The 27,366-nt window shown below is 42.9% G+C and overlaps 1 protein-coding gene across 4 annotated transcripts in view; it reads right to left on the bottom strand.

Annotated features, from left to right (window-relative positions):
• The window catches only part of TNRC6B (trinucleotide repeat containing adaptor 6B), a 253,543-nt gene extending 227,412 nt beyond the window's left edge, over positions 1 to 26,131 (bottom strand). For 3 of the 4 annotated variants that reach the window (XM_047864960.1, XM_047864966.1, XM_047864968.1), the window contains exon 1: positions 25,922 to 26,131. The gene's annotated coding sequence lies outside the window, so the exon portion shown is untranslated. Of the gene's footprint in view, positions 1 to 25,540; positions 25,607 to 25,921 lie in introns of those variants that run through there. The other variant, XM_047864962.1, reaches the window with a different exon arrangement.
• Between the last annotated feature and the right edge of the window lie 1,235 nt (positions 26,132 to 27,366).

Below are 27,366 nucleotides of genomic sequence, written 5' to 3'. Positions count from 1 at the left end.
CACTGAAAGGGAGGGCATTTGAAGAACTTCAATGTGCAGAACAGGCTTGTTCTGGTCTTACCAGAAGGTAAGACCGAAACTAATGGTTGCCCATAGAGACAGTCAAGATATTTAAATGGAAACAGCATGGCTGACGAAGATGCTGCTGAAGGGATTCCAACATCAGCAAGAGTCTGGACTTGATACAGTCAGTATTTCTTCCAACCTTGAAGAGCTACGATTCTGTCATTCTCATGAGTGAGAAAAATATTACACCATTATTAACCATTAAAATATCAGCATGAATTTTCATTTAAACCAAATGAGCTATTCTGTCAGAGCTAGTATAGCATATGGTTTCAAATGTTTGGGGATGGTGAGCGGGGGGAAGTCTTTAAAATCAGACAGACCTAAGTATAAATAAATCTCTATTCTGCCACCTACTAACTGTGTGTCTGGCATTTAACCTCTCTATGCCAAAGTTTCTTCATTTGAAAACTAACATAATGATGGATATGCTTGCCCCAAACCAAAAGCTGAATAAATCTTGTTGTCAGCAAGACCCTAGGGAATAAGATAAAGACTATATGACTTTTGAATAAGTGGGGGCCTAGGAAAGTCTAAGATACAAAGGCACTGTCTACAGCTGGGGTGGTAAATTGTGACCCCCAGGCCAAATCTGGCCATGGTGTGGTTTTGTGTGGCCCACTAGCTAAGGATGGTTTTCACATTTTTAAAAGGTTGTAAAATAAAGAAGAATATGTGACATAGACTTTATGTGACCCCCAAAGCCTAAAATACTAACTACCTTGACCTTTGCAGAAAAAGCGAAACCCAGGTCTAGAGCAGACAGGGGTCAATGTGGCTGGCGGTAAGTTGTATGGTTTTAAAGAGACAAACATAAAGACTATCCGTCTGCTAAAAGGAGTACAGAAGGAAGAATTCCTTAAACATCTGTAGCCATGAGTTCCTTACCTATAAATTGAAAATAAAAACAATACCTCTCAACTTCTGCTCAGGCCATGATGAAGCAATTAGTACCAGACTTGCCCTCTCATTTTAAGCAACTAGAAAATTGGACAAAATATAGGAAAAAACTGTTTTAGGCACTGAACAACAGTTAGCACTATGATTCTTGAGAGAGAGGAACCAAAGGTGAGTCCTATGAAGGCTGTGGCTTTCTGCTTGGAGGTACTTTCTACACTGTAGCACTGTGGAAATGACCACAAGCAGAGCCCAGTGAGCTAAACAGGTTGAGGTGACAAAGTTCAGGGTTTAGGGGAGCTAAGAAGGCTGGAATCTGCCAGGGCAGAGTATCAGAGAGGAAGGAGCTCCACATATAGAAATAGTTTCAAAATTTTGTAGAAGGTCTCCTTGAGTCTTTGGCTATACCAACCTGTAGGGTAGAATTCTACATGGCTGGGCAGAGCCAAACTGTTGAGGGTGGCAGGTGTGTGTGAAACAAACAACTAGAGGACTTGAAACTGAACAATTCCCAGAGTTGATAACCATATGGGAGACATCTGAACTCCAACCAGCCAGAGTGGAAACTTCAATGAACACTGCAGGCATTCAGCAGAGACCCTAGACAGGCCAGGTCTTATTAGAGAGCTAAATGCAGAAGCCTAAATAAAGCAATTCTAGATCAACCTAAGAGTTTAAAAACTAGCCTTAAAAAAAAAAAAAAAAAAAAATCAGTCTAACCCACAAGTGACTTAACTGCTTGCCAAAACAAAATTCAATCCTCTTTAAAGGAAGACAACAAAATCAAGATAACTAATAATGCAACATTCACAACATACAACATCCAATAAAAAATTACATGCAAAGAGGCAGGAAAATGTAACCCATAATTAAAAGAAAAAATGTCAGTCAACAGAAACAAACTAAAAAATGGTGAAAATTATAGAATCAGCAGATAAAGATTTTAAATTTTTTTTAACATTTATTTATTTTTGAGAGAGAGAGACAGAACACGAGCAAGAGAGGGGCAGAAAGAGAGGGAGACACAGAACTCAAAGCAGGCTCCAGGCTCTGAGCTGTCAGCACAGAGCCCAAAGAGGGGCCAACGGACCCTATTAAAATGAGTGTGACATTGAGGTGCCTGGGTGGCTCAGTCGGTTAAGCGTCCAACTTCAGCTCAGGTCAAGATCTCACAGTTTGTGGGTTCAAGCCCCTCATTGGGCTCTTTCCCAGGCTCAGGAAATTTATACCGTTAAATGTTTCTATTAGGGAACAAGGAAGGTTTGAAGTTGATGACCTAAGTTTCCATCTCTAAGAAGCTAGAACAAGAAGAGCCAATTAAATCCAAAGCAAGTAATATGACACAAAGACTGGAAATCAACAACAACAGAAAACAAACAGCAAGACAACAGAGAAAATCTATGAAACTCAAAGCTGGTTCTTTGAGAAGATTGATAAAATTGATAAACTTATAGCTAGAATAGAAAAAAGGAAAGCAAGCACAAATTCACACAAAGTACCAATATCAAATATGCAAGAAAGAACATTCCACTCTAAATCCTATAGGGATTAAAATAATAAAAGAATGTTAGGACTCCCTGCTGGGTGTGGAGGCTGCCTGAGGTATTTTCTCTCTCTCTCTCTCTCTCTCTCTCTCTCTCTCTCTCTCTCTCTCCCCCCTGCCCCTCTCTCCTATATGCACATGCATGCTGTCTCTCAAAAATAAATAAATAAGAATGCTATAAACAGCTTTAAGTCAATATACTAGACAACTCTGATGAAATAGGAAAACTCTTTGAAAGCCAGAAATTACCAAATTAATTCAAAACAAAATAGAAAATCTGACTAGTTTAATAATGTACATAAAATTTAGAATCTGCATTAGCTACAGAGCATACTTGTAATATGTTAACACCTTTTTTGAAATTCATAACGAATACTTTGCCATCTTTAAATGTACTGGTTTCAAATACTCTAAAGTTTCTCCAAATTTATATCCTTTATTACTCTTAAATTATCTTGAATTATTTACCATTTCCTATCATAGAGGAAAATTATATTACTCTTCTAACTTCTACCTAACTGCCTAAAATATTCAGCACTATTTTTAAATGTGATGTTTTTTATTGTTTAATTTGCTAACTGGCTTTTTACTACTTAAGATTATTTTCTTTGCTTGACTTTATAGCAAACTTTTGCTTATTATTTTACGTCAGTCCCACTTAATAATAGTTTTATTTCTACTACATTTTTTAAAAATTATTTAAAAAAATTTTTTTTTTTTTTAAATTTTTTTTTTTTTCAACGTTTATTTATTTTTGGGACAGAGAGAGACAGAGCATGAACGGGGGAGGGGCAGAGAGAGAGAGGGAGACACAGAATCGGAAACAGGCTCCAGGCTCTGAGCCATCAGCCCAGAGCCCGATGCGGGGCTCGAACTCACGGACCGCGAGATCGTGACCTGGCTGAAGTCGGACGCTTAACCGACTGCGCCACCCAGGCGCCCCTAAAAATTATTTTAATGTTTACTTATTTTTGAGAGAGAGAGACAGAGCACAAGCAGGGGAGGGGCAGAAAGAGGGAGACACAGAATCCAAAGCAGGCTCCAGGCTCTGAGCTATCAGCACAGAGCCCGATGTAGGACTCAAACCCATGAACTGTGAGATCATGGCCTGAGCCGAAGTTGGATGCTCAACTGAGCCACCCAGGTGCCCCTTTACTACATTTTTTTTTTTTTTCAACGCTTATTTATTTTTTTGGGACAGAGAGAGACAGAGCATGAACGGGGGAGGGGCAGAGAGAGAGGGAGACACAGAATCGGAAGCAGGCTCCAGGCTCTGAGCCATCAGCCCAGAGCCTGACGCGGGGCTCGAACTCACGGGCCGCAAGATCGTGACCTGGCCAAAGTCGGACGCTTAACCGACTGCGCCACCCAGGCGCCCCATACATTTTTTTTTTAAGAGAGAGAGAACATGATGTGGGGAGAGGGACAAAGGGGGGAGAGAGAGAATCCCAAGCAGGCTCACACCCAGCATGGAGCCTGATGTGGGGCTTGATCTCAGGACCCTGAGATCATGACCTGAGCTGAAATCAAGAGTCAGAAGCCCAACTTGCTGCGCTACCCAGGAGCTCCACTACTACATTTCACAGTCAAGTTTCCTTTCATCAACCGGCAATTTTTCCTTCATTTAATGACTAGAGACTGTAATGTCAAAGGCGAGCATGTGTTTCCAGCTTCTCCAAAATACCACTAAAAGGAAAGGGGCCCTAGATTCTGACACTCCCCAGCCAGATCTTTGCCATAAAGTCCTTAGAAATCTCTAGCTCCCACAATTCCCAGCCACATCAGAGAAGCTCCTATTCAATGTAGTACTGAATCCTAACAAAGCTCCACAAGGAGAGGACAAAGGCAGGGGCCTTGACCTTCACTTAACAAGAATAACAACAACAACAATAGTCTATAGGTACTCTGCAAAAACAAGGCATCTGAGGTTCTAAGATGGCAAACAGGCAGCCTGGAACACGAATGACTACTTATTTCTTCTGTCCCACATACATGGTACCAGGTACAAGGACTAGGAAAAAAAAAAAAATCCAGACCCTATGTGTACAGGGGCGGCAGGGGTAGTAGGGGTACAGTGGGGGAAGTGCTAGCTAAAGAATCGGTACCAAGCAGTTTGAGACTGAATGTCTTTCAGTTGAATACATTTCAGCCAAAACTTACTAGGCACACCCTCATTTAAAAAGGTATATCTGGGTGGCTCAGCTGGTTAAACGCCAACTCTTGATCTCCACTCAGGTCTTGATCTCATGGGTTTGTGGGCACATGCACGCGCTACCTCAAAATAATTAAAAATTAAAAAACAAGGAGGGGGCTGGGTGGCTCATTTGGTTAAGCATCAGTCTCTCGATTTTGGTTCAGGTCATGATCTCACGGTTCGTGATTTTGAGCCGCAAATCAGGCTCTGTGCTGACAGCACAGGTCTGCTTGGGTTCTGTCTCCCGCTCTCCCTGCCCCTCCCCACCTGCATGCACATGCTCTCTAAATAAATAAAAATAAACTTAAATAAATAAACAAACAAACAAAATTAAAAAACAAAAAAGGATATCTGACAGCCTCATTATGACTTAGGAAAAGTGGTTCTCAGCTTTTTTCTCTAGCACTCTCTGGACAGTGCTCTGGAATGTCCCAACATTCTCTCTCTATTATGAAGCCAGTTCTTCACGTAACTAGCAGTCAATCAATGTTTGTTGAACTAAATAATAAAAAATCTGGATTCCATATAAACACATAAAACAAAAACTTACACGTTCCCCCAAAGGGCATTCATGGATAAATGCATTAAGCTCATATTACATTTATCATGGGCTTAAAAACACAAACAATTTCAGTAATATTCTCAGGAATAATCGCTGGGACCCCATCTGCATCCTGCTGCCCACATGCTTACCTTGAGAACCCTGACTTGGCAAATGAGCTAACACCCCACTTCTTAAAAGTGCTCCTTAAAAGTAAGTGTGCACTGTCAAATATTACATATAATTTTTTTACGTAAAAAAGTTACTTTTTGCTAAATAAATCACTAAGTCATTGTTATTTCTACTTTTGTATGTGGGTAATACTCAGATATTCTCAGTTTGGAACAATTAATATGAAAAAAAATCTAATTAACATTTATTTCATAAGGATGCAATTTGAACAAACAGCTCCCGAAATAAAATTTATACATGTCAACTAGAACAGAAAAGGCCGTCTCCATAGTTCAACACTTAATGAACACAAACTAGTCCAAGTGGGGTTTAATGTCTAATTGGAATTTCCCAAACGGTCCTCTGGAATGTCTGAACAAAAACAAAGCAAACCAAACAAACCAAAAAGGATCCAAACCCCTAGAAAAGCTCTAAAACAACTGGTCAAACACTGGCTGGGTGAGGAACACCAAAGGGCAGGAGAAAGCTTCTACTTTTTATTTATACTTTTGTACCGCTGGATTTTTGTTTTACCAAAAGCGCGGATTCCTTTCAGAAAGATTTATTTTTAAAGCTACCACATTAGCTGATAGTAGAAAAGGTCAGTCCAGAGAAAAGCTTGCTGCTTCTTCCGAAACCTTATTACACGAGATAGGATATATCTTACGTGAAGTACGGCACGTTATATCCTTTTTCTTTACTATTTATTACCACAAAGCACTTCTGAAAGGAGAATGGGGAAAGGAACCAGAAGATTCTTAACATAAAGCCAGAGGAGTGTAGAAGGCGCCACGTGACAGTGACAGCCGCCTAAGGGATCAAGCTTTGTGAAGAGGTGTCCTAATTTCTATTAACTGGCCTGTAGAAAACAGATTTAATCTTGTATCCTGTAGGAGAAAAAAAAGGAAAGCAGGTTTCATTTTCTGAAGGTGAACAAAAGACACTAAACATTAGGGCTCAGAGAGTAAACACGGGCCCATGATCCCTTAGCCGAAATTCCCAAATCCAAAAACTTCTGAAAACCACCAGTTTTCTGTAATTCATCTGGTAGAAATACTTGATCTGAACTTAATTGGCAGCCAAATCTGACCTGAACTGACATGAGACTATTTATAGCGTCCCCACTAAAGTGAGAACAGTCATAGCTCTGGCTGCCGAAATATTAACGTATTCAACTACAAAGTGCTGCCCCTGACTGTGCAGGGACATTACATAATATGCGGTAAAAGCATCTTGTTAGCTTTCTAAAAACAAAGAAAATCTCTAAATTCTAAAATACTGATGGCCCTTACAGTTTCCAATAAAGGACTATGAAGCCCAAAATGGCTTTTCATTAAAATGGTCCTGTCAGCCTCCACTGAAATACATAATTTTTTCCTGAAAATGTTCTCACAATTTGAACTAATTAATTTCTCTTTTCTAGAAACTTACTGCTATTAGAAATGTTGTACTTTGAATATCTGTAAATCTTTAACTGTATTATTATTAGAACATTTTATACCGCTCCAAGGTATTCTAAGTCAACCACTCTCTGAAGGTGACATTAAAATCAAAAGGGTGGTTATCACCTTTGGCAGGAGGGTAGTACCAGAATGGGGTAAAGATCGTGAAGTTAAAAAAGCAGACCTCTGTCGATATGTTGTGATTTTCTTTCTGTGTTCAAGACGAAAAAAAAAGCGCCTGGGTGGCTTTATTGGTTGAGCCTCTGACTCTTGATTTCAGCTCAGGTCATGAGCTCATGGTTTGGTTCATGAGATCGGGCCAAGTCCGGCTCTGCACTGCTGGCACGGAGCCTGCTTGGGATTCTCTCTCTCCCTCTCTCCCTCTCCCTCTCCCTCTCCCTCTCTCTCTCACCCTCTCTCTCTGCACCGCGCCCCCCCAATTTCTCAAAAATAAACAAACATGAAAAAGTTTTTAAACAAAAACAAAGGGCATGTGATTTAAAAAAATTTTTTTTCATGTTTATTTATTTTTGAGAGAGAGACAGAGTGCAAGTGAGGGAGGGGCAAAGAGAGAAGGACATGCAGAATCCAAAGCAGGCTCCAGGCCCTGAGCTGTCAGCACAGAGCCAAACGTGGGGGCTCAAACCCATGAACTATGAGATCATGACCTGAGCCGAAGTTGGATGCTTAACCAACTGAGCCACGCAGGCGCCCCGTGATTTTTTTATTTATCAAAGAGGGGCACAGATTTTAAAAGTGAACAAGCACCAATTTAAATCATTTTAAAAAATCAAAATAAAAATGAAGTCACATTATCCAAATAGTTATCAAGGAACAGAACACAAAATAAAAGTCAAGAGAACATGTGCAAGTAAGGAAAATTATGTATTTTAGCCCCGTTACGTATCAATTCCATTATATTATATGACTAAATAACAAATGATAATGAAACTTGCGAAACTCAAAGTTCTCTATTATAGAAACAAAACTGTAAAGCCAGATTAAAGCAAGAACTAAGACATAAAACTACTGAGAACCTATAATTAATTACAACGAAGAGTAATTTGGCAGATTTCACATGAAAAATAGGGACAGAATAAAGACTTTAATAAACAAATACAGTACTACATTTTAAACTGTTGTATCTACATAAAACAAAATTGGTTGAATTTTTTTTTTAAGTACACACCAATCCTCCCTCCCTCCCCCACTCTCACACAACTAACAAAATGGTAGAAACAACGCAACCAAACAGGAACCTCGTTTCACAACTGCTAGACATGAAAGCTGTGAAAACCTCTTTTAACACGTGTGTGGGATGCAGAACCCCGAATTATTTCTGCCTAAAGGAAGCTCTCACAGAGTTATACTCAAAAAAAACTAAAGATTGAAAATAATTCAAAATATTCCTTAAAGCAACATGAGTGGCACAACTGGTTGTCTAGTTGTTGCTATATCCTAGAAAGGAAGGATAAGGTTATCTCTACCAGTATTGTTTACTAAATTACAGTTTTTACTATCCATGAAATTTATGTGGCCATCAGAAATAGTACATATGAAAACGTCACTGATAAATGGAATTCTAAATTAATTAAAACCAAAAATTAAAAACTTCAGGGTAAATTTTGAATTAAAAACTCCATTTCAGCAGTGTGTGGGTGGCTCAGGCAGTTAAGCATCCAATTTTTGATTTCGGCTCAGGTCATAATCCCAGGGTCATGGGATGGAGCCCCGTGTAGGGCTTTGTGCTGAGTGTGGAATGCTTAAGATTTTCTCTCTCTAAAATAAAAAATAAATTTAAAAAAAAAAGTCCATCTCACATATAAGAATTTAAAAGAGAATTTCCCACTGTAATCTTCCTTTTACTTGAACAAAGCAGAACTGGAAGAAAAGAGAACAAAGAAAACAAGATCGTAAGGCCCTAGAATATCAAGGGTAAAGAGCAAGCCAAGAGGACATCATGTAAGTATGAATAACGAAAGTCTCTATTACAAGATTGACTATGAAAGAACTGTAAAGCTGTAAAATCAATTAACTAAAAACAGGAAATTAAAAAATATACTGAAAGTCAAAGATTTAAGAATTTAATCCATTAAGAATATATTCCAAAAGCCCTTATTCTCTAATGGGAGGTGGAGGTGGGACTAATGGGACCTGCAGATGCCAGTAAACAAAGATTGTGGGACGGGGCGCCTGGGTGGCTCAGTCGGTTAAGCGTCCGACTTCAGCTCAGGTCACGATCTTGTGGTCCGTGAGTTCGAGCCCCCTGTTGGGATCTGGGCTGATGGCTCAGAGCCTGGAGCCTGCTTCCAATTCTGTGTCTCCCTCTCTCTCTGACCCTCCCCCGTTCATGCTCTGTCTCTCAAGTAAATAAACGTTAAAAAATAAAAAAAAAATTAAAAAAAAAAATAAAAACAAAGATTGTGGGAAAAGACTGTTACCCTTCCTCTGCCCCCTACCGCCCCCCATCCCCGCAAAGAATTTTATCCAGTGATATAGGGTTCATCTAAGGTAGCACATATACCAATCTATTAGGTTCTAAGGATATTCCTTGGTTAATTGCATAACAGATCCAGATTCAAGGCATCTCTTTGAACTAAGTCATTCACATAATTCCTGCAGGGTTAAGACAGATACAGATATGTGCTCATGCTACTGGAATTCAATATCTTACATGAGTAACTTTAAATTATGAAGGCATTAATAATGCTATACAGGTATCAAAACCCAATTTTATATCCTTTATATCATGTAGCATATTTTGACAGAGTGATCTTTGTTTCCTTATGAATCAGTTAACTATCAAGTAATTATAGTTAACTAGAAATTAGTTAACTATCCTGATTTAAGGAGCTTCCACAGTTGAGTGCAGCATAGTGAGACGAGGTACAAAACTATCCAGAGGTCAGTGAGTTTATAATCAATTTGGAGAGAGAGTATCACATAAAAAACAATTTAAGAAACCTTATAAGAAGCAGTTAAGTCCAAGCTGTAAATATAAACTGATACTAAATATATACCAATCAATATATAGAAACATTCGGGGCGCCTGGGTGGCGCAGTCGGTTAAGCGTCTGACTTCAGCCAGGTCACGATCTCGCGGTCCGCGAGTTCGAGCCCCGCGTCGGGCTCTGGGCTGATGGCTCGGAGCCTGGAGCCTGTTTTCGATTCTGTGTCTCCCTCTCTCTCTGCCCCTCCCCCGTTCATGCTCTGTCTCTCTCTGTCCCAAAAATAAATAAACGTTGAAAAAAAAAAATTAAAAAAAAAAATATAGAAACATTCAAATGGAAGTTATTTTTCAAGGTACACACTCCTAAGAAGTTACATAGGTAATTATCTCAATCAAGTTGCCATCACTGAAAATACTTTGCAACTCCTACTTTGCTTCCAGACCAATTTACAAATCACACAAGGAAATGTGCCTCATTACTTTGAACTCATTTTGGACCCCAAACAGTATTGCCCAGACAAATCACTTAACCAGACCTGAAAAATGGTTCTTGGTTGCTCCCCTAAATCAAATCCACCGTGAAAGAATGAAGATTTTTCCCTACGGAAATTCCAAAGAGTATTTCTTATTCTGGAAGCAACTCCTAAATAATTCCTCAGATGTTTTAAGAAAAGACAGTACTTCCACTTTCAGAAAACCCGGGGTAACAGCAGTCGGATGTACCCTTGCAGGTAAAAAAACAAACAGACAACTAAAAAACTGGACAAAATATATAAACAACGGTTTTCAAAACATTGGACATCAGGCAAGGAAGGACAGTGATCCCTAAAGAGATGGTAAACAAACAAGCTGAGCCCTACAATTGCCCTAGCTTGCTGCCTAGGGAAAGATTCCAGGCCACCAAGCCGCCGGGAGGGGAAACCCAAGTGGAACTCAGAGACCTCCCTGAATTGAGGAGATGCAGCTGAGATTTCCAGAAGGCTGAGGCAGCCAGAGTTTGCAGTGAACAGCACTGGAAAGGAAGAGCCGCACAGAGGAAGAACTCTCGAGATCTGTAGGGGGATCCCTCCAGTATTCAGCTGAGTAGCAGCTAAGGAACTAGGAAAAACACAGGTAACATCACACTTGACAGTAGGATGTTTTCCCCCTACATCCAAGGAAAAAGCAAAGGTGCCCATTCATACTTCTTCCACTCGACATGGTACCTGAGGTCCTAGCCAGTTCGATAAGGCAAGATTTAGAACTCAAAGGTCAGAAAATAAAATTGACTTTCTTTGTAAATGATACAGTTGTATATGAAAAAAAAAACACAAAAGAACGGACAAAAATGCCACTGAAAGTAATGAATGAAATTAGGAAAGTTTATTTATTTAGTGTATTCAATCACATCAATGAAAACAAACTGTCCAAATGAAAGAGGGCTTTAATAAAGAAAGGCTTCCAGGAAGAAAACTTTAGAGAAGGCTTTCTGAGAGTGAGAAGCAAAATGGTTTGGAAGCCAGAAACAGGGAGGATATTTTACATAAGGAATAGCCTTTGATAAGGTATGAGGACAAAAAGCGAGAGAATCATATGGAAAATAGAGAAAAAATTGTATAGAAGGCAAAGGTTCAGGGGGGCCTGGGAGGCTCAGTCGGTTAAGCATCCGACTTTGGCTCAGGTCATGATCTCACAGCTCGTGAGTTCAAGCCCCATGTTGGGCTCTGTGCAGACAGCTCAGGGCCTGGAACCTGCTTCGGATTCTGTGTCTCCCTCTCTTTCTCTACCCCTCCCCCACTCATGCTTTGTCTCCGTCTCTCAAAAATAAATAAACATTAAAAAAAAAAGGCAAAGGTTCAAAACTAGGGGATGACAGTAGAAAGCTGGAAGCAGTGAAGGAGCCTGGCTCCAACACAGGTGTTTGGATTTCACAGAATAAGAAAGCATAGGCTGATAAAGAAAATAGTATGTAGGAAATGTTTTCTGGTGAGAAACTAGGAACAGAGCAACTGACAGGAAGCTATTTTAATAATCCAGCCACAAGCTGAGGGTGACTTAGAATCAGGATGGCGGAGTGGAACCAAAAAGGAGAGGCTCAAGGTCCAAAGCCACAGAGAAAGGCGCTAAGGGAGATGACAATGCTCCAAGATTCAGTGGTTCAGGCTTTGGTGACCCGGGATTGGGAGGGGGGGTTACCAATGAGGGGACTCAACAGAGTCAACAACTTTTAAGGGAGGTGAAGCAGAGTACCCTCTCCAGTCTCCAGAGTTACCTTCCTAAAAAGCACTCTGAATGACAATTCCCAAGTCTTGGGCGGGGGGGGGGGGGGGGGGGGGGTGTTAAAGGAAAACAAGAGAAAATGACATTAAATACTCATTTTTAAGTACAGTAAATAGAAGTCTAGAGAGCATCCGCTTCCAAAGCAAACACAAAACATCAGTGTTGAGCCTGGGCTCTGGCAGGTTCAGGAAGCGCAGGGCGGTGTCACAATATGCTGAGGCCGAGCCACAAGCTGCCTGTGGGGCACAGGGTCCCCTTTTTAAAGTTTTCAAACCAGCCCTTACTGGCTCGAAATGTGATGTGTTTTGCATTTCCATTCTATTGTTTTGTTTTTGTTATTTCTACAAAGAGCCTTTTCACTAATTCTCTCTGTGTTTTAAAAGTAATGTTTTCCCCACTGAGCTGTGTTTCAGGAATGGGAATGTGTGGGCATAAAAAAACCTCCTCTCTTTATCCACAGACCCACCTGCATGGTTTAAGGGGGAATCAGTCATTAGCGTGTCTTTTTAAGGAGATACAGCCAAACTACAAAATAAAAATATCATAAATTCTAAACACTTTGGTACAAAAATATAGAAAGTTTTATAGTGAAGAGGTTGACAAAAGAGTAGTTGGGAAAAGATTTATTTTAAAATCTGTTGGTACATCTAAGTGGAGAGATTCTATATTCAGAAGTGCCACTGAAATATACAACTGGGTAAAAGATCTCCCTGCTGAGTATGACAGACCATCTTGTAAGATTTCCAGGAAGGATAAATATCTAGTCCTTGGAGGGTCTCAGTTTTCATCCTTCTACTTTGTTTCTCTTTTCTTCTTTCTTCACCAGAACCTAGTAGATGTTCAAAACATTTCAATTGCTATGCTGACCTGGGCCTAAATGAGGAAACCTTGTCTACTTCCACTTTTTGAGGTTCTCAGTGTGTTTTTGAAATAAAGACATGCCAAAACAGCATTATAAAAATTGTGGTATATTTTAAATATATACATTTGATAAATGAACACTTTTAGGAAAAGAATACAACGTAACCTGTCCTATTCACAAGACACAGGATTAATAAACATGTTCATTTGTCATAAACTACACAATGTGATCTAGTAACTAGAACATGTTTCAAGTTATAACCAGTATTTTCTTTCGATCCTGTGAATTTATCTCTCAGAATGTCTACACCTGCTATGTGCAAACCATTCTGCTGGGAGCCAGAGCAGTATAAACTCGTTTTGAGCTCAAAGTACCAAGAAAGGAACGCTGACTTCTCCCTTTTCTCTAGTTGAGGAGCTACAAGAACTTCTAAGGATTGTCATGCCACCTATGCCCTTGACAGGAATCTGGTGGCCTTGCCCTGTGGATTACCTGCTACCATCTCCATTCAAACAATTTCAATTTTTCTCTCTCTCCTGGGTCCTTGCTACACATCTTTACGTAGAATTTCTCACTTTAACAGGTTGCCTTCTCAACCTGGCCCTGATTCCATTATTTCCTTTCTTTCTTTTCCAAACATCTTGAAATAAACTACACTCACTGCTGTCATTCTTCCTACCATCCATTATCTCTTTTGCCCCTTGTAATCTAGATCAACAAATGATCACACAGAATTTGTATTCATATAAAAATAAATAAATAAATAAAAAGAATTTGTAGCAATTGACATTGAAATGGTCAAGTAGCATATTCTGAGTGTCAACCAGCACTCCCCAGCGTAACCTCCAATCATTCTGAAAAATATCAAGCTCTGAAAATGCAAAGCTGAGAAATATTGTATAAGCCAGCAAAGTACAGGTATCCCACAGCTGAAACTGAAAACAGCTTACTGATAATGGATAAAAAAAAGATGGGAAGAGATGGGATGAATTGGGGGAAAGGAGGCAATACTTAAGAGTAACAGGTCTGGGGGGCAGTCATTTAAGCATCCAACTCTTATTTTTGGCTCAGTCATGATCTCACGGTTGTGAGAGTGAGCCCTAATGGGGCTCTGTACTGGGTGTGGAGCCTGTTTAGGATTCTCGCTCTCTCCCACTGCCCCTCCCTACTCCTCTCAAAAAAAAAAAAAAAAAAAAAAGTAACAGAGCTGAGGAAAAGGTATGGAAGGAAGACAAGAAAGCAAAGAGCAGTGAACTAAAGAGGAATAAAATGAAGGAAAATGGGCTAGATTTATGTTCAACAAATCTTCCTTTCTTAATTATGGTTGAGAATCAAATTAAACTAATGCTAGTTCAATAGACCAATTGGAGACTTACAGACATGTAATAACTTTTAAAAAAAAATGTTTATTTTTGAGAGGTTGTAGGGGGAGGAAGGGCAGAGAGAGAGGGAGACAGAGGGTCCCAAGCAGACTCCGCACCATCAGTGCAGAGCCCAATGCGGGGCCCAAACTCACGAACCTCAAGATCATGTTCCGAGCCGAAGTCGGAAGCTTCTGACTAAGCTACCCAGGAGCCCCAGCCAATTTAACAACCTTCAAGCTGTAAAAACGTACACATATCCAGAGGCTCTTCTAGATACTGCTTTCTGATCTCATCCCTTTTACTGGTTCATCATCTGGCCTTTGGGAGATGGATCAACACTCACCTCAGGCAGTCAAGCAAGAGGTCACTTCCTTTACTCTGCTCTTACAGATAAGCTGAAATGAGTCACCACTTTCTAACTCCATCTGATATCATTTGCATGGTTATAGGTACAGTGACAAGCACCATTCTGGTTTATGACTAATCTTCTTTGAATGGTACTTTTTTCTTTTTTTAAGTATAGCTGACACTGAATGGTACTTTATAATGCTTTTATGAATTCAAATATACAGAATCGCATCATTATTTCTAAAATCATTTCCAGTTCTGAAATGCAACGTAATCTAAGAATCTGAGTGTAGCATGTCACAGCCTGTAAGTCAGCCATTGGCCCTGTACCCCAAGACCAGCTTTATAAAGCATACCACTTCTCCATATAGCTGTCTTCTCCATATACTAAATATGTTCCTTTGTACCTCTGCACAGGCTGTTCCCTTTGCTTCTGCCTGAAATGCCCTTTTCTTCCATGACTTACTGGGAGTGTCTCCCTCCCTGGAAAGGCTTTCTTGACCTCCAGTTGTATTGATGACTTTCCTTTCCCCCCCTGCCCCATCCCTTGTACTGTCTCTCACAGCATGTATTACACCAACTGGAACTCATCTGTGTCCAAGTCTGTCACGCCCACTTGGCTGTGCACTCCCCGGGAGCAAAGATCTCTTCTCATCCCATTCTTGTAGTCCTAGTGTCTAAGAGCATTCAGCACATGTACACATGCAAATGTTCAGTGAAACTGTAGCCATCCTAGTCCCTAACATATAAAAAGATTTTAATTTTTAAATTTTTTTTAGGATTTTATTCTTAAGCAATCTCTACACCCAACATAGGGCTTGAACTTATAACCCAGAGATCAAGAGTCACGTGTTCCACTGACTGAGCCAGGAATAACCATTCTGATCATTTCTACTAATAAGGATTAAAAGGACACTCATTAGTAACTAAGATTTCCAGACATATTAAAAATTTTAATAACAATATTCTTTCTGTAATCTTAAAATGTGTATCTATTATAAGCAGTAATTTAAAAAATATGCAAAGAACCTGGAGACAATTTAAAAAGGAAAGCCCCTTCCACCCCCATATATTTAAACCATTAGAATGACTACTTTTTTTAATGACTACTTCTTTTAATTCTATTTTTATTTTTTTTATTTTATTTTATTTTTTTGGGGGGGACAGAGAGAGACAGAGCATGAACGGGGGAGGGGCAGAGAGAGAGGGAGACACAGACTCGGAAACAGGCTCCAGGCTCCGAGCCATCAGCCCAGAACCTGACGCGGGGCTCGAACTCACGGACCGTGAGATCGTGACCTGGCTGAAGTCGGACGCTTAACCGACTGCGCCACCCAGGCGCCCCTAATTCTATTTTTAGTTTTAGTTCTCTTTCCTAACTTCATGTGAAAAAGATTTATTAAGACCTACTATGTGTAACTTACAATGCCAGATACTGGTTATACAAACGTGAAAAAAATCGAAGTATTTTTCTTCACATAGCTATGTTCTAGCAAAGAAATAATATATAAATGAAATGATTATTTCATTACAATTCTATTAAGTGCTCTGAGTGTTGAAAAAAATTTTTTTAATGTTTATTTATTTTTGAGAGAGAGACAAGAGTATAAGCCGGGGAGGGACAGAGAGAGGGAGACACAGAATCTGAAGCAGGCTCCAGGCTCTGAGCTGTCAGCACACAGCCCGACTCAGGGCTCAAACTCACAAACCAGGAGGTCATGACCTGAGCTGAAGTTGGACGCTCACCCAACTGAGCCACCCAGGCGCCCCAAGTGCTCTGAGTGTTTAATAGAAACACATCGAGGGACACCTGGGTGGCTCAGTTCGTGGAGGGTGTGACTCTGGATCTCGCGGTTGTAAATTCAAGCCCTACGTTGGGTGTAGAGATTACTTAAAAAATAAAACCTTAAAAAAAATTTTGTTTAATGTTTATTTTTGAGACAGAAACAGAGCATGAGTGGGGGAGGGGGAGAGAGAGAGGAAGACGCAGAATCTGAAGCAGGCTCCAGGCTCCGAGCTGTCAGCACAGAACCTGATGTGGGGTTTGAACCCATGAACCGTGAGATCATGACCTGAGCTGAAGTTGGACCCTTAACCGATTGAGCCACCCAGGGGCCCTTTAAAAATTAAAAAAAAAACAAAAAACGGGGGGGAGCACATCTAATTTGGGGTGGGGGTGATTAGCAAGTCACTAAGGAAGTGTCATAAATTGAGCTCACAGGATTGAAGAGGCATCAACTAAGGTCAGGGTGGGGGGGCTTCCAAGCTATGGGAACAGCAAGTGCAAGGAAAAAACTTTTGAGTGGAGAGGACTATGCATTTCAGGAACCAGACGGGGGTCAGTGTGGTGAGAGTTCAGGCAGCAAAGGGGAGAGTGGCAGGAAAGAAGGTAGGGTGTTCACTGGGTATTCAGTGAACAAGAGAGACCAGTGATTTATGAAGCTTATATTCCAAAAGGGGTATGGCAGGGCTTTTGGTACTCATTAATAGTTTTTTGTTTTTTGTTTTTTTTAACGTTTATTAATTTTTTGAGACAGAGAGAGACAGAGCATGAACGGGGGAGGGTCAGAGAGAGAGGGAGATACAGAATCTGAAACAGGCTCCAGGCTCTGAGCTGCCAGCACAGAGCCCGACGCGGGGCTCGAACTCACGGACAGCGAGATCATGACCTCAGCCGAAGTCGGCCGCGTAACCGACTGAGCCACCCAGGCGCCCCCTCATTAACAGTTTTAAGCAGGGGACAAATATGATCAGATTTACACATGTGTTTTGACTGTCTTATACTGAGGTAGAACATATGTTGAATAGATATTTGGTTTTAAAAAACTATTCTTTTTGCAGCCTCAACAATTCTCTGAGGCAGAGAATTCCCTGGTTACAAAAGAAAAAACGGAGGTTTTGCAAAGCTAAGTAATTTATTTGAGGTTATTTATTCAATAAACACTTGAGAGCCTACAATATGGCAGGCACAGTACAGTGAGTACTCAGGGATGCAGAGATGAACACAACAGTCTTGCTCTTTAGAAACTGATAATCTAGTGAGAGAGACAGACCTAGAAACATGACACAGGGCAGTCCGTGCTAGAAATGGGTAAAATAAAACGGAGCAGAGAAAAATGAAATCTTCCTAGGAAGAATTAATCATTTCATCTCTGTGTTAAAAGAGCATTTCTTTCACACTATTATAGTTTTTAATTCTCATTCATTCCTGTGCTTGAAGCATAGTAGGTACCCAAGCAAATGTCTGCAATACAAACCAACCCAGGACTTTTAACTCCTGGGCAGTGCCTTTCCAAAACCAACTGCGCTTCTAACTCTGGAAGGGTATGCATTAATTCCAAGGAGTTCTTCTGAAGCTGCTTTCCGAGCCAGTTTACAAACCACAAAAGAAAATAAGTCTCATTAAAGCCAAACCTTGGGGCGCCTGGGTGGCTCAGTTGGCTGGGCATCCGACGTCAGCTCAGGTCATGATCTCACAGTTAGTGAGTTCAAGCCCCGCATCGGGCTCTGTGCTGACAGCGCAGAGCCTGGAGCCCACTTCAAGTTCTGTGTCTCCCTCTCTCTCTCTGCCCCTCCCCACCCCTGTTCTCTCTCTCTTAAAAATAAATAAACATTAAAAAAAAAAAAGTGAAACCTCATTTCTGACCCAGCCTGAAAACCCAAAATATCTAAACAGTTATTTTTAAAAATCTTTATTCAACTTTTTAAACATCACTAATGGGCTGTAACAAACATTTTAAGGAATCTCTATGCCCCCAACATGGGCATCTCAATGCCCCCAACTTCAGGACCCCAAGATAAAGAATGGCATGCTCTACTGATTGAGCCAGTCAGGTATCCCTGAACAGTTATTTTTTAATTTTTATATTTTTTAAGATTTTATGTTTTGAACTAATCTCTATATCCAAAGTGGGGCTCAAACAACCCCAAGACCAAGAGTTGCACCCTCTTCTGACTGAGCCATCCAGGCACCCCAGTTACTTTTTTTTAAAGCAAATCTTCATTGAGAAGAAATGTTCCTATGAAGACCATTGAGAAAATATTGTATATACTCCTTCATAATTCATGATCTCTGTCCTCAAAGGACTTATATTCTAGTTTCTATTTGGAAAGATAAAATATAGAACACAGAATAAAACAACATATAAGGTAGCATTTGTCCATTTAAAGTATTTATAGACTGCCTACTATATAGGCCAGGTCAGGAGCTGTCTTGGGATGCAAAAATGAGTAGGACAATAGCCTGCCTTTGAGGAACTCATAGTTGTATGGGGGATGCCAACAATACAGTAACTCCGAATGACCAGAGCTCTATTCAGCAGGTACACACAGATGAGAACACAGAGGCTGTGTACAATCGCCATCAGTTCTAGTTCATCAGGCACTTATTTCCACTGGTCAGTGCCCATCCCTTGTTAAATATCAGTTATTAAAATATCTGTTTTACTTTTATTTTCTTTTAAATGTTTATTTTTGAGAGAGAGCAGAGGAGGGGCAGAGAGAGAGAGAGACTGGGGATCCAAAGCGGGCTCCGTGCTGACAGCAGAATGCTCGATGCGGGACTCAAACTCACTAACCACGAGATCATGACCTGTGCCAAAGCTGGATGCTTAACTGACTGAGCTGGTGCCTCTAAAATATGCATATATTTTTTATGTTATTATTATTTTTAAGTTTATTTATTTATTTTGAGAGAAAGAGAGAGAAAGCGCACGTGGGGGAGGGGCCGAGAGTGGGGGACAGAAGAAGAATCCCAAGCAGGCTCTGCACTGTCAACACGGAGCCCAATGAGGGACTCGAACTCTCAAACTGCTAGATCATGACTTGAGCCAAAACCAGGAGTCGGTCACTTATCTGACAGAGCCACCCAGGAGCCCCTAAAATATATTTTTTTAATGGTTATCTATTTTTGAGAGAGAAAGTACATGTGCGCGCAATCAGGTAAGGGGCAGAGAGAGGGAGGGAGACAGAGGATCTGAGGCAGGCTCTGAGGTGTCAGCAGAGCCCAATGTGGGGCTCAAATTAATAAACTGTGAGACCATGACCTGAGCCGAAGTCAAATACTTAACCAACAGAGCCACCCAGGCGCCCCCAGTTATTAAAATATTTTAACTTTATGGGGCACCCGGGTGGCTCAGTCGGTTAAGCGTCCAACTTCAGCTCAGGTCACGATCTCACGGTCCGTGAGTTCGAGCCCCGCGACGGGCTCTGGGCTAATGGCTCAGAGCCTGGAGCCTGCTTCCGGTTCTGTGTCTCCCTCTCTCTCTGCCCCTCCCCCGTTCATGCTCTGTCTCTCTCTGTCTCAAAAATAAATAAACGTTAAAAAAAAAAAATATTTTAACTTTACTTTTTTTAAAAAAAAATTTTTTTTAACGTTTATTCATTTTAGAGACAGAGAGAGACAGAGCATGGATGGGGGAAGGTCAGAGAGAGAGGGAGACACAGAATCTGAAACAGGCTCCAGGCTCCGAGCTGTCAGCACAGAGCCCGATGCGGGGCTCGAACTCACAGACCGCAAGATCGTGACCTGAGCCGAAGTCGGTCGCCCAACTGACTGAGCCACCCAGGCACCCCTTTTAACTTTACTTCAAATTATAAGCAAAATGAGAATTACCGTAATTACTGTATGAAAAAACAGTAACACGCACACAAAAATAATGTTAAAGGGTTAGAGGAAACGGTGAGAACTGAACTTTAGGGATACCTTGGGATCCCCAAGCAAGGAAGGTTTGGGTGTTTGGAGAGGAGCTGGCTGTAGATACGGGGAATACAGTTATCAAAGGCCAGCAGCTGGAACTACGTAGGTAGAGCTCTCCAACTCTGAGGAGCACACAGCTTAGGGCTGTGTTGTCCAACACAGTAGCCACTAGCCACATGTGGCTACTGAGCACCTGAAATGTGGTTAGTCTAAATTGGGATGGGGTAAGTGAAAAATCCACTCCAGATTTCAAAGACCTAACACCAAAACAAAACGAAAAGGAATGTAAAGCATCTCACTGTTTTTTTCACTGATCACACGTTTACATAAAATATTTGGGGTATACTGAAGTAAATAAAATGTTATGAAAATCTATTTCACTTTTTCTACCTTTTCAGTGTGGCTCACATTTGTGGCCTGCAGTCTACTTCTACTGGACAACACTAGTCTGAGGCACTTGAAATAACAAGCTAGAGTTTAAACCCTCTAGGCAATGAAACACCACTGAAGGTTTTCAACCATAAGTGCCTGTGCTAGATCTGGGGAGGGGACAGGAAACAGAAAGTGCTCTTTCAGGAAGATTAGTGTGGGGGCAATCTGTAGGATCAAGACCCTAGAGGCAGTTGTCAATGTCAAAAGGCTGGCAAAGGTCGAAGGGTAAGCAGGCTCAACTGGATGGTACACAGGTGTTTGGAAGTCACACGCTGGGTGGAGAGAGGAGAAATCCAGAGCAGGGTGAGGTGAGGGAAGAGTGAGCTGCAAGCCCTGGCCCAGCCTGGATAACCAAGGTGCACTGCTGAGCAGCCTGAGCAAGGTCAGCCACTGTTTAGGTTAGATCTAGTGGGGGGTCAGGGGTTAGGAGTCAGGGCTCCCAGGCAGAGGTACAATTCAGAAGAACAGGATCAGTGTCCTCTTCAGCAATTTCAGATCTAGCTCTGTGTGGCAAGACTTCCAACAGTGAGATCAAGTCCCAGAGAAGGTAGGAGTAGAATGCAAGGCTACCAGAAACTACAAGAGGGCAATAAATTATAAAAGCAAAGCCCAGACTCACAACACAGCCAACGAATATTTACTGGGGGTTTGCCATGAGCCTGAAGCTTGGCTGGCTCTGGAGACAAGAGAAACAAAACAGACGTGGTCCTGAATCACAAATTGTGGTGACAGCTACGAAAAAGGAACAAGAGATCTGAGAGACCCGACTGAGGGTGGACTGGGGTGGTGGTGGGAGGCCATAAAGGAGAGCCTCTCTGAAGAAGTGACATTTTAATCACAACCCTGGAGGCAGGTGGGTGAAGATTAAGGGGGAAGCGGGGGAAGAACAGCCCAAGCCAGGAGAGTGGTGCGTACAAAAACCTTGAGGCTGCGAAGAAAAGGTCTGGGTAATTCAAGGAACTGAAAGAAAGACTGAGTAATTAGGACATCAGAAAGGGGGGTGGGGAGGTGCCTGGGTGGCGCAGTCGGTTAAGCGTCCAACTTCAGCCAGGTCACGATCTCGCGGTCTGTGAGTTCGAGCCCCGCGTCGGGCTCTGGGCTGATGGCTCAGAGCCTGAAGCCTGTTTCCGATTCTGTGTCTCCCTCTCTCTCTGCCCCTCCCCCGTTCATGCTCTGTCTCTCTCTGTCCCAAAAATAAATAAACGTTGAAAAAAAAATTTTTTTTTTAAAAGAAAGGGGGGTGGGCCATAAAAGAGACAAGGGAAGGCTGGAGGGGCAGGCAGAGGCCAATCGTTCAGAGTCTCATAGGATGAAAAATAAAATCCCAAACGGGCCTCAGTACAGCGGGAAGCCACAGGGGTTTTGACCAGAGAAGTGGTCTGATCCCCATGGCGTTCTAAGTACTCCAATTACCTACACTCTGCTCAGACTACTGAATGGGAGCCAGCTTGGCAGCAAAGAGGCAGGAGCCAATATTTGTAGCTGAGTAGCAGGATTCCAGGTCTGGGATAAGAGAGTTTATTATAGGGCCCTCCGAGTGCTCCAGGGTCGCCAGCAGGGAGGAGGATGGCATCACCAAAAAATACAGAAAAATCGGATAAAGAGCTGGCTTAGGAGGCAAAGTTAAACATAACCTTAAACATATGAAATATGAACAAATAGTGAAGAATTCTAGCAGTAAATAATGATGTTTTGGAGTGTGGGAAGAGAGGTCAGACGTGGATATTCAGGTTAGCAGATACAAAGGTGACAGTTTAAGTCCCAAAAGTAAATAACATTTTCCAGGAGTAGAAAGAGAAAAATAAAACAACAACAAAAGGAGCCTAAGTCTGATCCTTGGTGTTTATCTCTGGGATAGAAGTCAGGAGAGAAAGAAGTCCTCATACTATATCAAAAGGGATACAGTATGAGGAGGAACTTTTTGGGAGATGGTGAAACCATCCTGATTGTCGTGGTGGTTACACGAATCTATACCTGTGTTAACATTCATAGAACTGTACACATACTAAAAGTTAATGTTACTGTATGTTATTTTTGTTTTTAATTTGAGAGAGAGAGGCAGAGAGAGAGAGGATGGGGGAGAGGGTCAGAGAGAGAGAATCCCATGCTCCATGCTCCATGCTCAGCACTGAGTCTGACGTGGGGCTCCATCCCATGACCACGAGATCATGACCTGAGCCCATATCAAGAGTCAGATGCTCAACTGAGTCACCCACACACCCCACTGTATGTAATCTTTTAAATAACGTTTTTTAAAGAGGTAGGGATAGTCAAAAGGACTGCTGCAGGGAGACATAACAGGATAAATCCCGAAAAGATGCTCTGGGAATTTTAACCATTAGGTAATTGGCAACCTTGGAAAAAGCCTCAGCGAGTGGTAAGGCTGGGAGCCAGGCTGCAAAGGTTCAAAGAAAAACTTGAGCAGTGAAGAGAAGCAGTCAGTACAGCCTCCTCTTTTAGAACTCTGGGGATGAAAGGAAGAACAGAATGGCACACAGCTCAAAGAGATAAGGGGAACTGGAAGATTCAGCAAACTGGCAGAGCCAACCTTCTACACCATGAGTTGCTCCATTTCCGTATTCTTCTAGAACGTGCATTTTGCACATGAATTATTCACTTTATTATTGTCCTGTTAAACTAAAACCACTAAAACAAACCCAAAATCATTACACTTTTAACTCTGCTCCTTAGTTAGCTGACATTTACTGTGCTCCTACTACGTGCCAAGTACCGTGTTAGATACAAAAGTAAGGCCTGGTCCTTGGAAGAGCACACAGGGTTTATCACAATCACAAGGTACTGGAGTGGAGATCTGCACAAAGGGCTCTGAAAGCCTTGACCTTCTGAATTAAATGCATTTCTATTTACCTTTATAAAAACCAAACAGGGAAGAAATGAAGACAAAGCGTGGATGCAATTTTGTAAAAATGTTAATTTCTAAAAAGTAAGAATGAGTTTAACATTAAATTCTTTTTAAATTATTTATTTTTTATTTATTTATTTTGGAAGAGTGAAAGAGAGCTTGAGGGGTGAGGGGCAGAGAGGGAGCCAGAATCCTAAGCAGCGCAGAGCCCCACGCGGGGCTCAAACTTACCAACCTCGAACCGAGAGATCATGACCTGAGCTGAAACCAAGAGTCGGGAGGCTCAACCGACTGAGCCACCCAGGTGGCCTAACGTTAAATTCTTAAGTCAACCTTAAATTCTTAAGGCAACCTAATCATCAGTGGCACTTGCCTTTTCTTCTCCTGTCTACCTTCTGCCTTTCTTCCCATGGATAATTTAGGAGGCAAAATGGAATAAGCACAGACTTTGAAAACAGACAGACTTGAGACTAAACATGGTTCTTCGAGGATCTTTTTCTTATCCATAAAACAGTAATGACACCTTCCCCACAGGCTTGAGAGAAGGATTAGGAAAAAATATAAAGAGGTTGGCATATGAGAAGTAAGCAGTGAATGCTGGTTAACGTTACTATCATTTGAACAAGTGGTATTGTTCTGATTTAAAACATTTTTAAGGGCTTCCATTTGAATGAGGAAAAAAATTATTTTTTCAAGGGCATGATGTTCATATGCTACCTTAGAAATGCAGCTTGGTAATTCCTTCTTAAGTCCTATCAGAAACTATTCTGCTCAAATACATGATGTTGGGGACAAACACTTAAAAACGGCCAAGAACCAAGAAAATATGAAGGCATCGTTATTATCATCGCTGTTTCCCAAGTGGGACAAACCGGTCTGATTTGTGCTCTGGATCCCTTAGTGCAGGGATCTACCTACGTTCATACCCCTCCCACTACCTACCTACAGCAAAACTGCACAATGTAGAGGTGCAAGACTATGTGCTAAAAGTTCTTTAAAGACGCATTTACATAACACCACCAAGTTATATACAGTTTCAAAGCCAAGATCATTGATGCTTCTCCCAATCAACAGGAAGCTATCATCCATTGAAATTCCCCACAACAATGAAGGAAACAGCCTCTATTGTTCAGCTTTCACAAAATGCTAAGATGCAAAAATTTATACACCTTATGTCCGTACGCTTAACTACTAGGGTGAGGAAAGGCAACCAATGACGTTTTGTTCACTATGGAGAAATATCTCTGGCCAATTGTGTTGCATAATTTTGCTTCTATCGTAATACAAATGACCAACTTGAAATTCCCCTTATTCCTCGCACAATTTTCGCATAGGTGCTAAAAAGTAATAAAACAGCCAAAAGACACATGAGATGGCAAGGAAACTTAAAAGCCCGACCGGTACACTGTGCCTAAAGAACTGAGGATAGGCTGGTCTTTAAGAAGCTACCGTTACTGGGTATCTTCAGCCACTTTAGGGTATTCCGCCCACCGGTATAAGCCCGCTAGCTTGAACCTAAGGGAAGCCAGCCCACAGGAAGCCCGAAAACACTCCTCGTGCTGTTTCGTCCCATTTCCTTGTGGAAAGTCTGAATCGCCTCTCGAAGGTGGCCACACACCGCAGGGCTCTGGGGTGAGGGGCGGGGGCGGGAGGGGACCCCCACGGCGGGGGCGGGAGGGGACCCCCACCCCCGGCCGGGATTAAGCAGGGGGACGCATTCCCGCCGACACGCGGGTCCCACACAGGCCTGACGCCTCCCTCTGCCACCCGCCGGGCAGGGGGCCTGACGCGCCTTGGCGGGCCCGGCTCTCCGCCGCGACGGGGCGTCTCTCCCCGCCCGGAGGCCCCCCAGCGACGGGAAGCGAACCCGACTCGACCAGCCCACCCGGAAGCCCTCCCCCAGCTCACACCTGCTGGCGCGTGACGCCCGGAGCCGCGCGCGCCCGCCAGCCCCGGCCCTGCCATTCGGGGCGCCTCTTCCCTGCACGCCGGACGTCGCCCGCGTCCCTCCCCGCCCCGGGGTCGAACCCACCACACGCCCGCCCCCACGGAGCGCGCGCTCAACGCCCCCGCCCCCTCCGGGGCCCGCGCGCGCTCCCGCCCCCCCCTCCGGCCCTGTCCCCGCCGCGCGCGCTCACTCGCGAGGACACGCACACGCTGCGACTCAGCTTGACAGGCCGGCCCGCGCCGCGCGCTCCCGCGGGCGTCCTCGCCCACCTGGCCCTCCAGCTCTGACTGGGCGGTGCGCGGGGGGAGGGGAAGGGCGGCAGTGGCCGTCGGTCCTCACTCACCGCCGAGCCGCGCCGGCTCCGAGTGCGCGGCGTTCCGCTGTGAGGCGATGCGCTGCGATGCGCGCGGTCCCCGCTTCTCCGCAGGCTATGGAGGCGACGTAGTAGGGGGACTGAGGGGCGCGGGGGGGGTCACTCCCTCCCGCTTCACCTCCCAGAAACACGGGGACCCCAGAAACTAAAAACAAAATAAACAAACTTTCCCCTCCGCCTCCCTCCCCCAAAACCACAACACAAACACTCGGGGGCCCGCCCAGAGTCCCACTCCATTGGCCACAGGGAGGATGCTTCCGGCTCTCACTGGCTGGCTTTTATGCCCATCAAGCTGCTGTTCCGCCCCTCCAAGTCCTCGCCGCTGCCGTCGCCCCTCATTGGTCAAGTGCTTCCCGTTTGACGAGCTACGATTGGCTGAACTGCCTGCGCCAATCATTCGGGGACACACCCCCTCAGCATCCCAGAGGCCGCTTCCTTGGTCGCGGACCCGGAGAGGCGAAGGGGAAACTAGAGCATGATGGCGGCCGAGCTCACTTGGCGCAACCATCGTCTTTTTTCCTTTTTTAGCTCATTGGTGCCTCGTTCTCACGCTGCTTCCACTGAGCTCCTCTCTCCATCCAGTATTGCCTAATAACGGAATCTATACGCGCCGGCTCCTTGATTTATCCCCTTCGAAGTGCTGAGTGTGGGCTGGTTGTACGTCATTGGACTGTCAGAATGTCACTCCCTAGTCAAATCTTCAAGCTATTGGTGGAACAGCCAGAAAACCCGTCCAACAACAAGGACTAGTGCCATTGGTTTGACTCCACAGAGTTCTTTCCTGGTATCTTATTGGGCAAATAGGCGCGTCAGTCAGCTCTGGATTCCCTGTGCTACAGTTAACTGTTGGCTGGGAGTTTGCATGACTCTGGTCGTTTGGCCCGTAATTGACGATAATAATGACCATCGTTTATTTTGTGCGTACTTTGTGCCAACTACCGTTCTGATTTCTTTGCAGGTATTATCTTGTTAAACGTGTGAGTTTTACATTGTCTAAATGTTACAGTTAGAAAACTAAGGCTCTAAAAAGGTTAGGACACTTGCCCAAGGTCACCGAGATAGAGAGTAATTAGTGAACCGGCATTTGGAGGGTAGGAGGTCTGACTCTAGAGCCTACCCTCTTTTTACTGTAGTGCCTCTCCCTTCGTCCAGAATCTTACCTGCCAGCCAACATATCTTAAAAATATTTCATTCCTAATGCAAGTTCCCCCATCAGTTTCCAGAGGTGACATTGTGGGAGACTAAAGCTATGGAGAGGTTGTCATTGCCACCACCGCATTCTCTGGCACCCATTCTTCCCTAGCCTAAAGGAAACCGTCTTGGTGTTTCCTGACCAGAAGCTCATCTACCTCTATGTTTATTTTCTCAGCTCTATAAATGAACATTTCCACATCCTTGTGTGCCAAGCCACGTTC

The sequence above is a fragment of the Prionailurus viverrinus genome, chromosome B4, assembly GCF_022837055.1.
Source record: "Prionailurus viverrinus isolate Anna chromosome B4, UM_Priviv_1.0, whole genome shotgun sequence".
Taxonomy (NCBI): Eukaryota; Metazoa; Chordata; class Mammalia; order Carnivora; family Felidae; genus Prionailurus; species Prionailurus viverrinus.
This window is presented reverse-complemented; position numbering and strand designations above follow the sequence as displayed.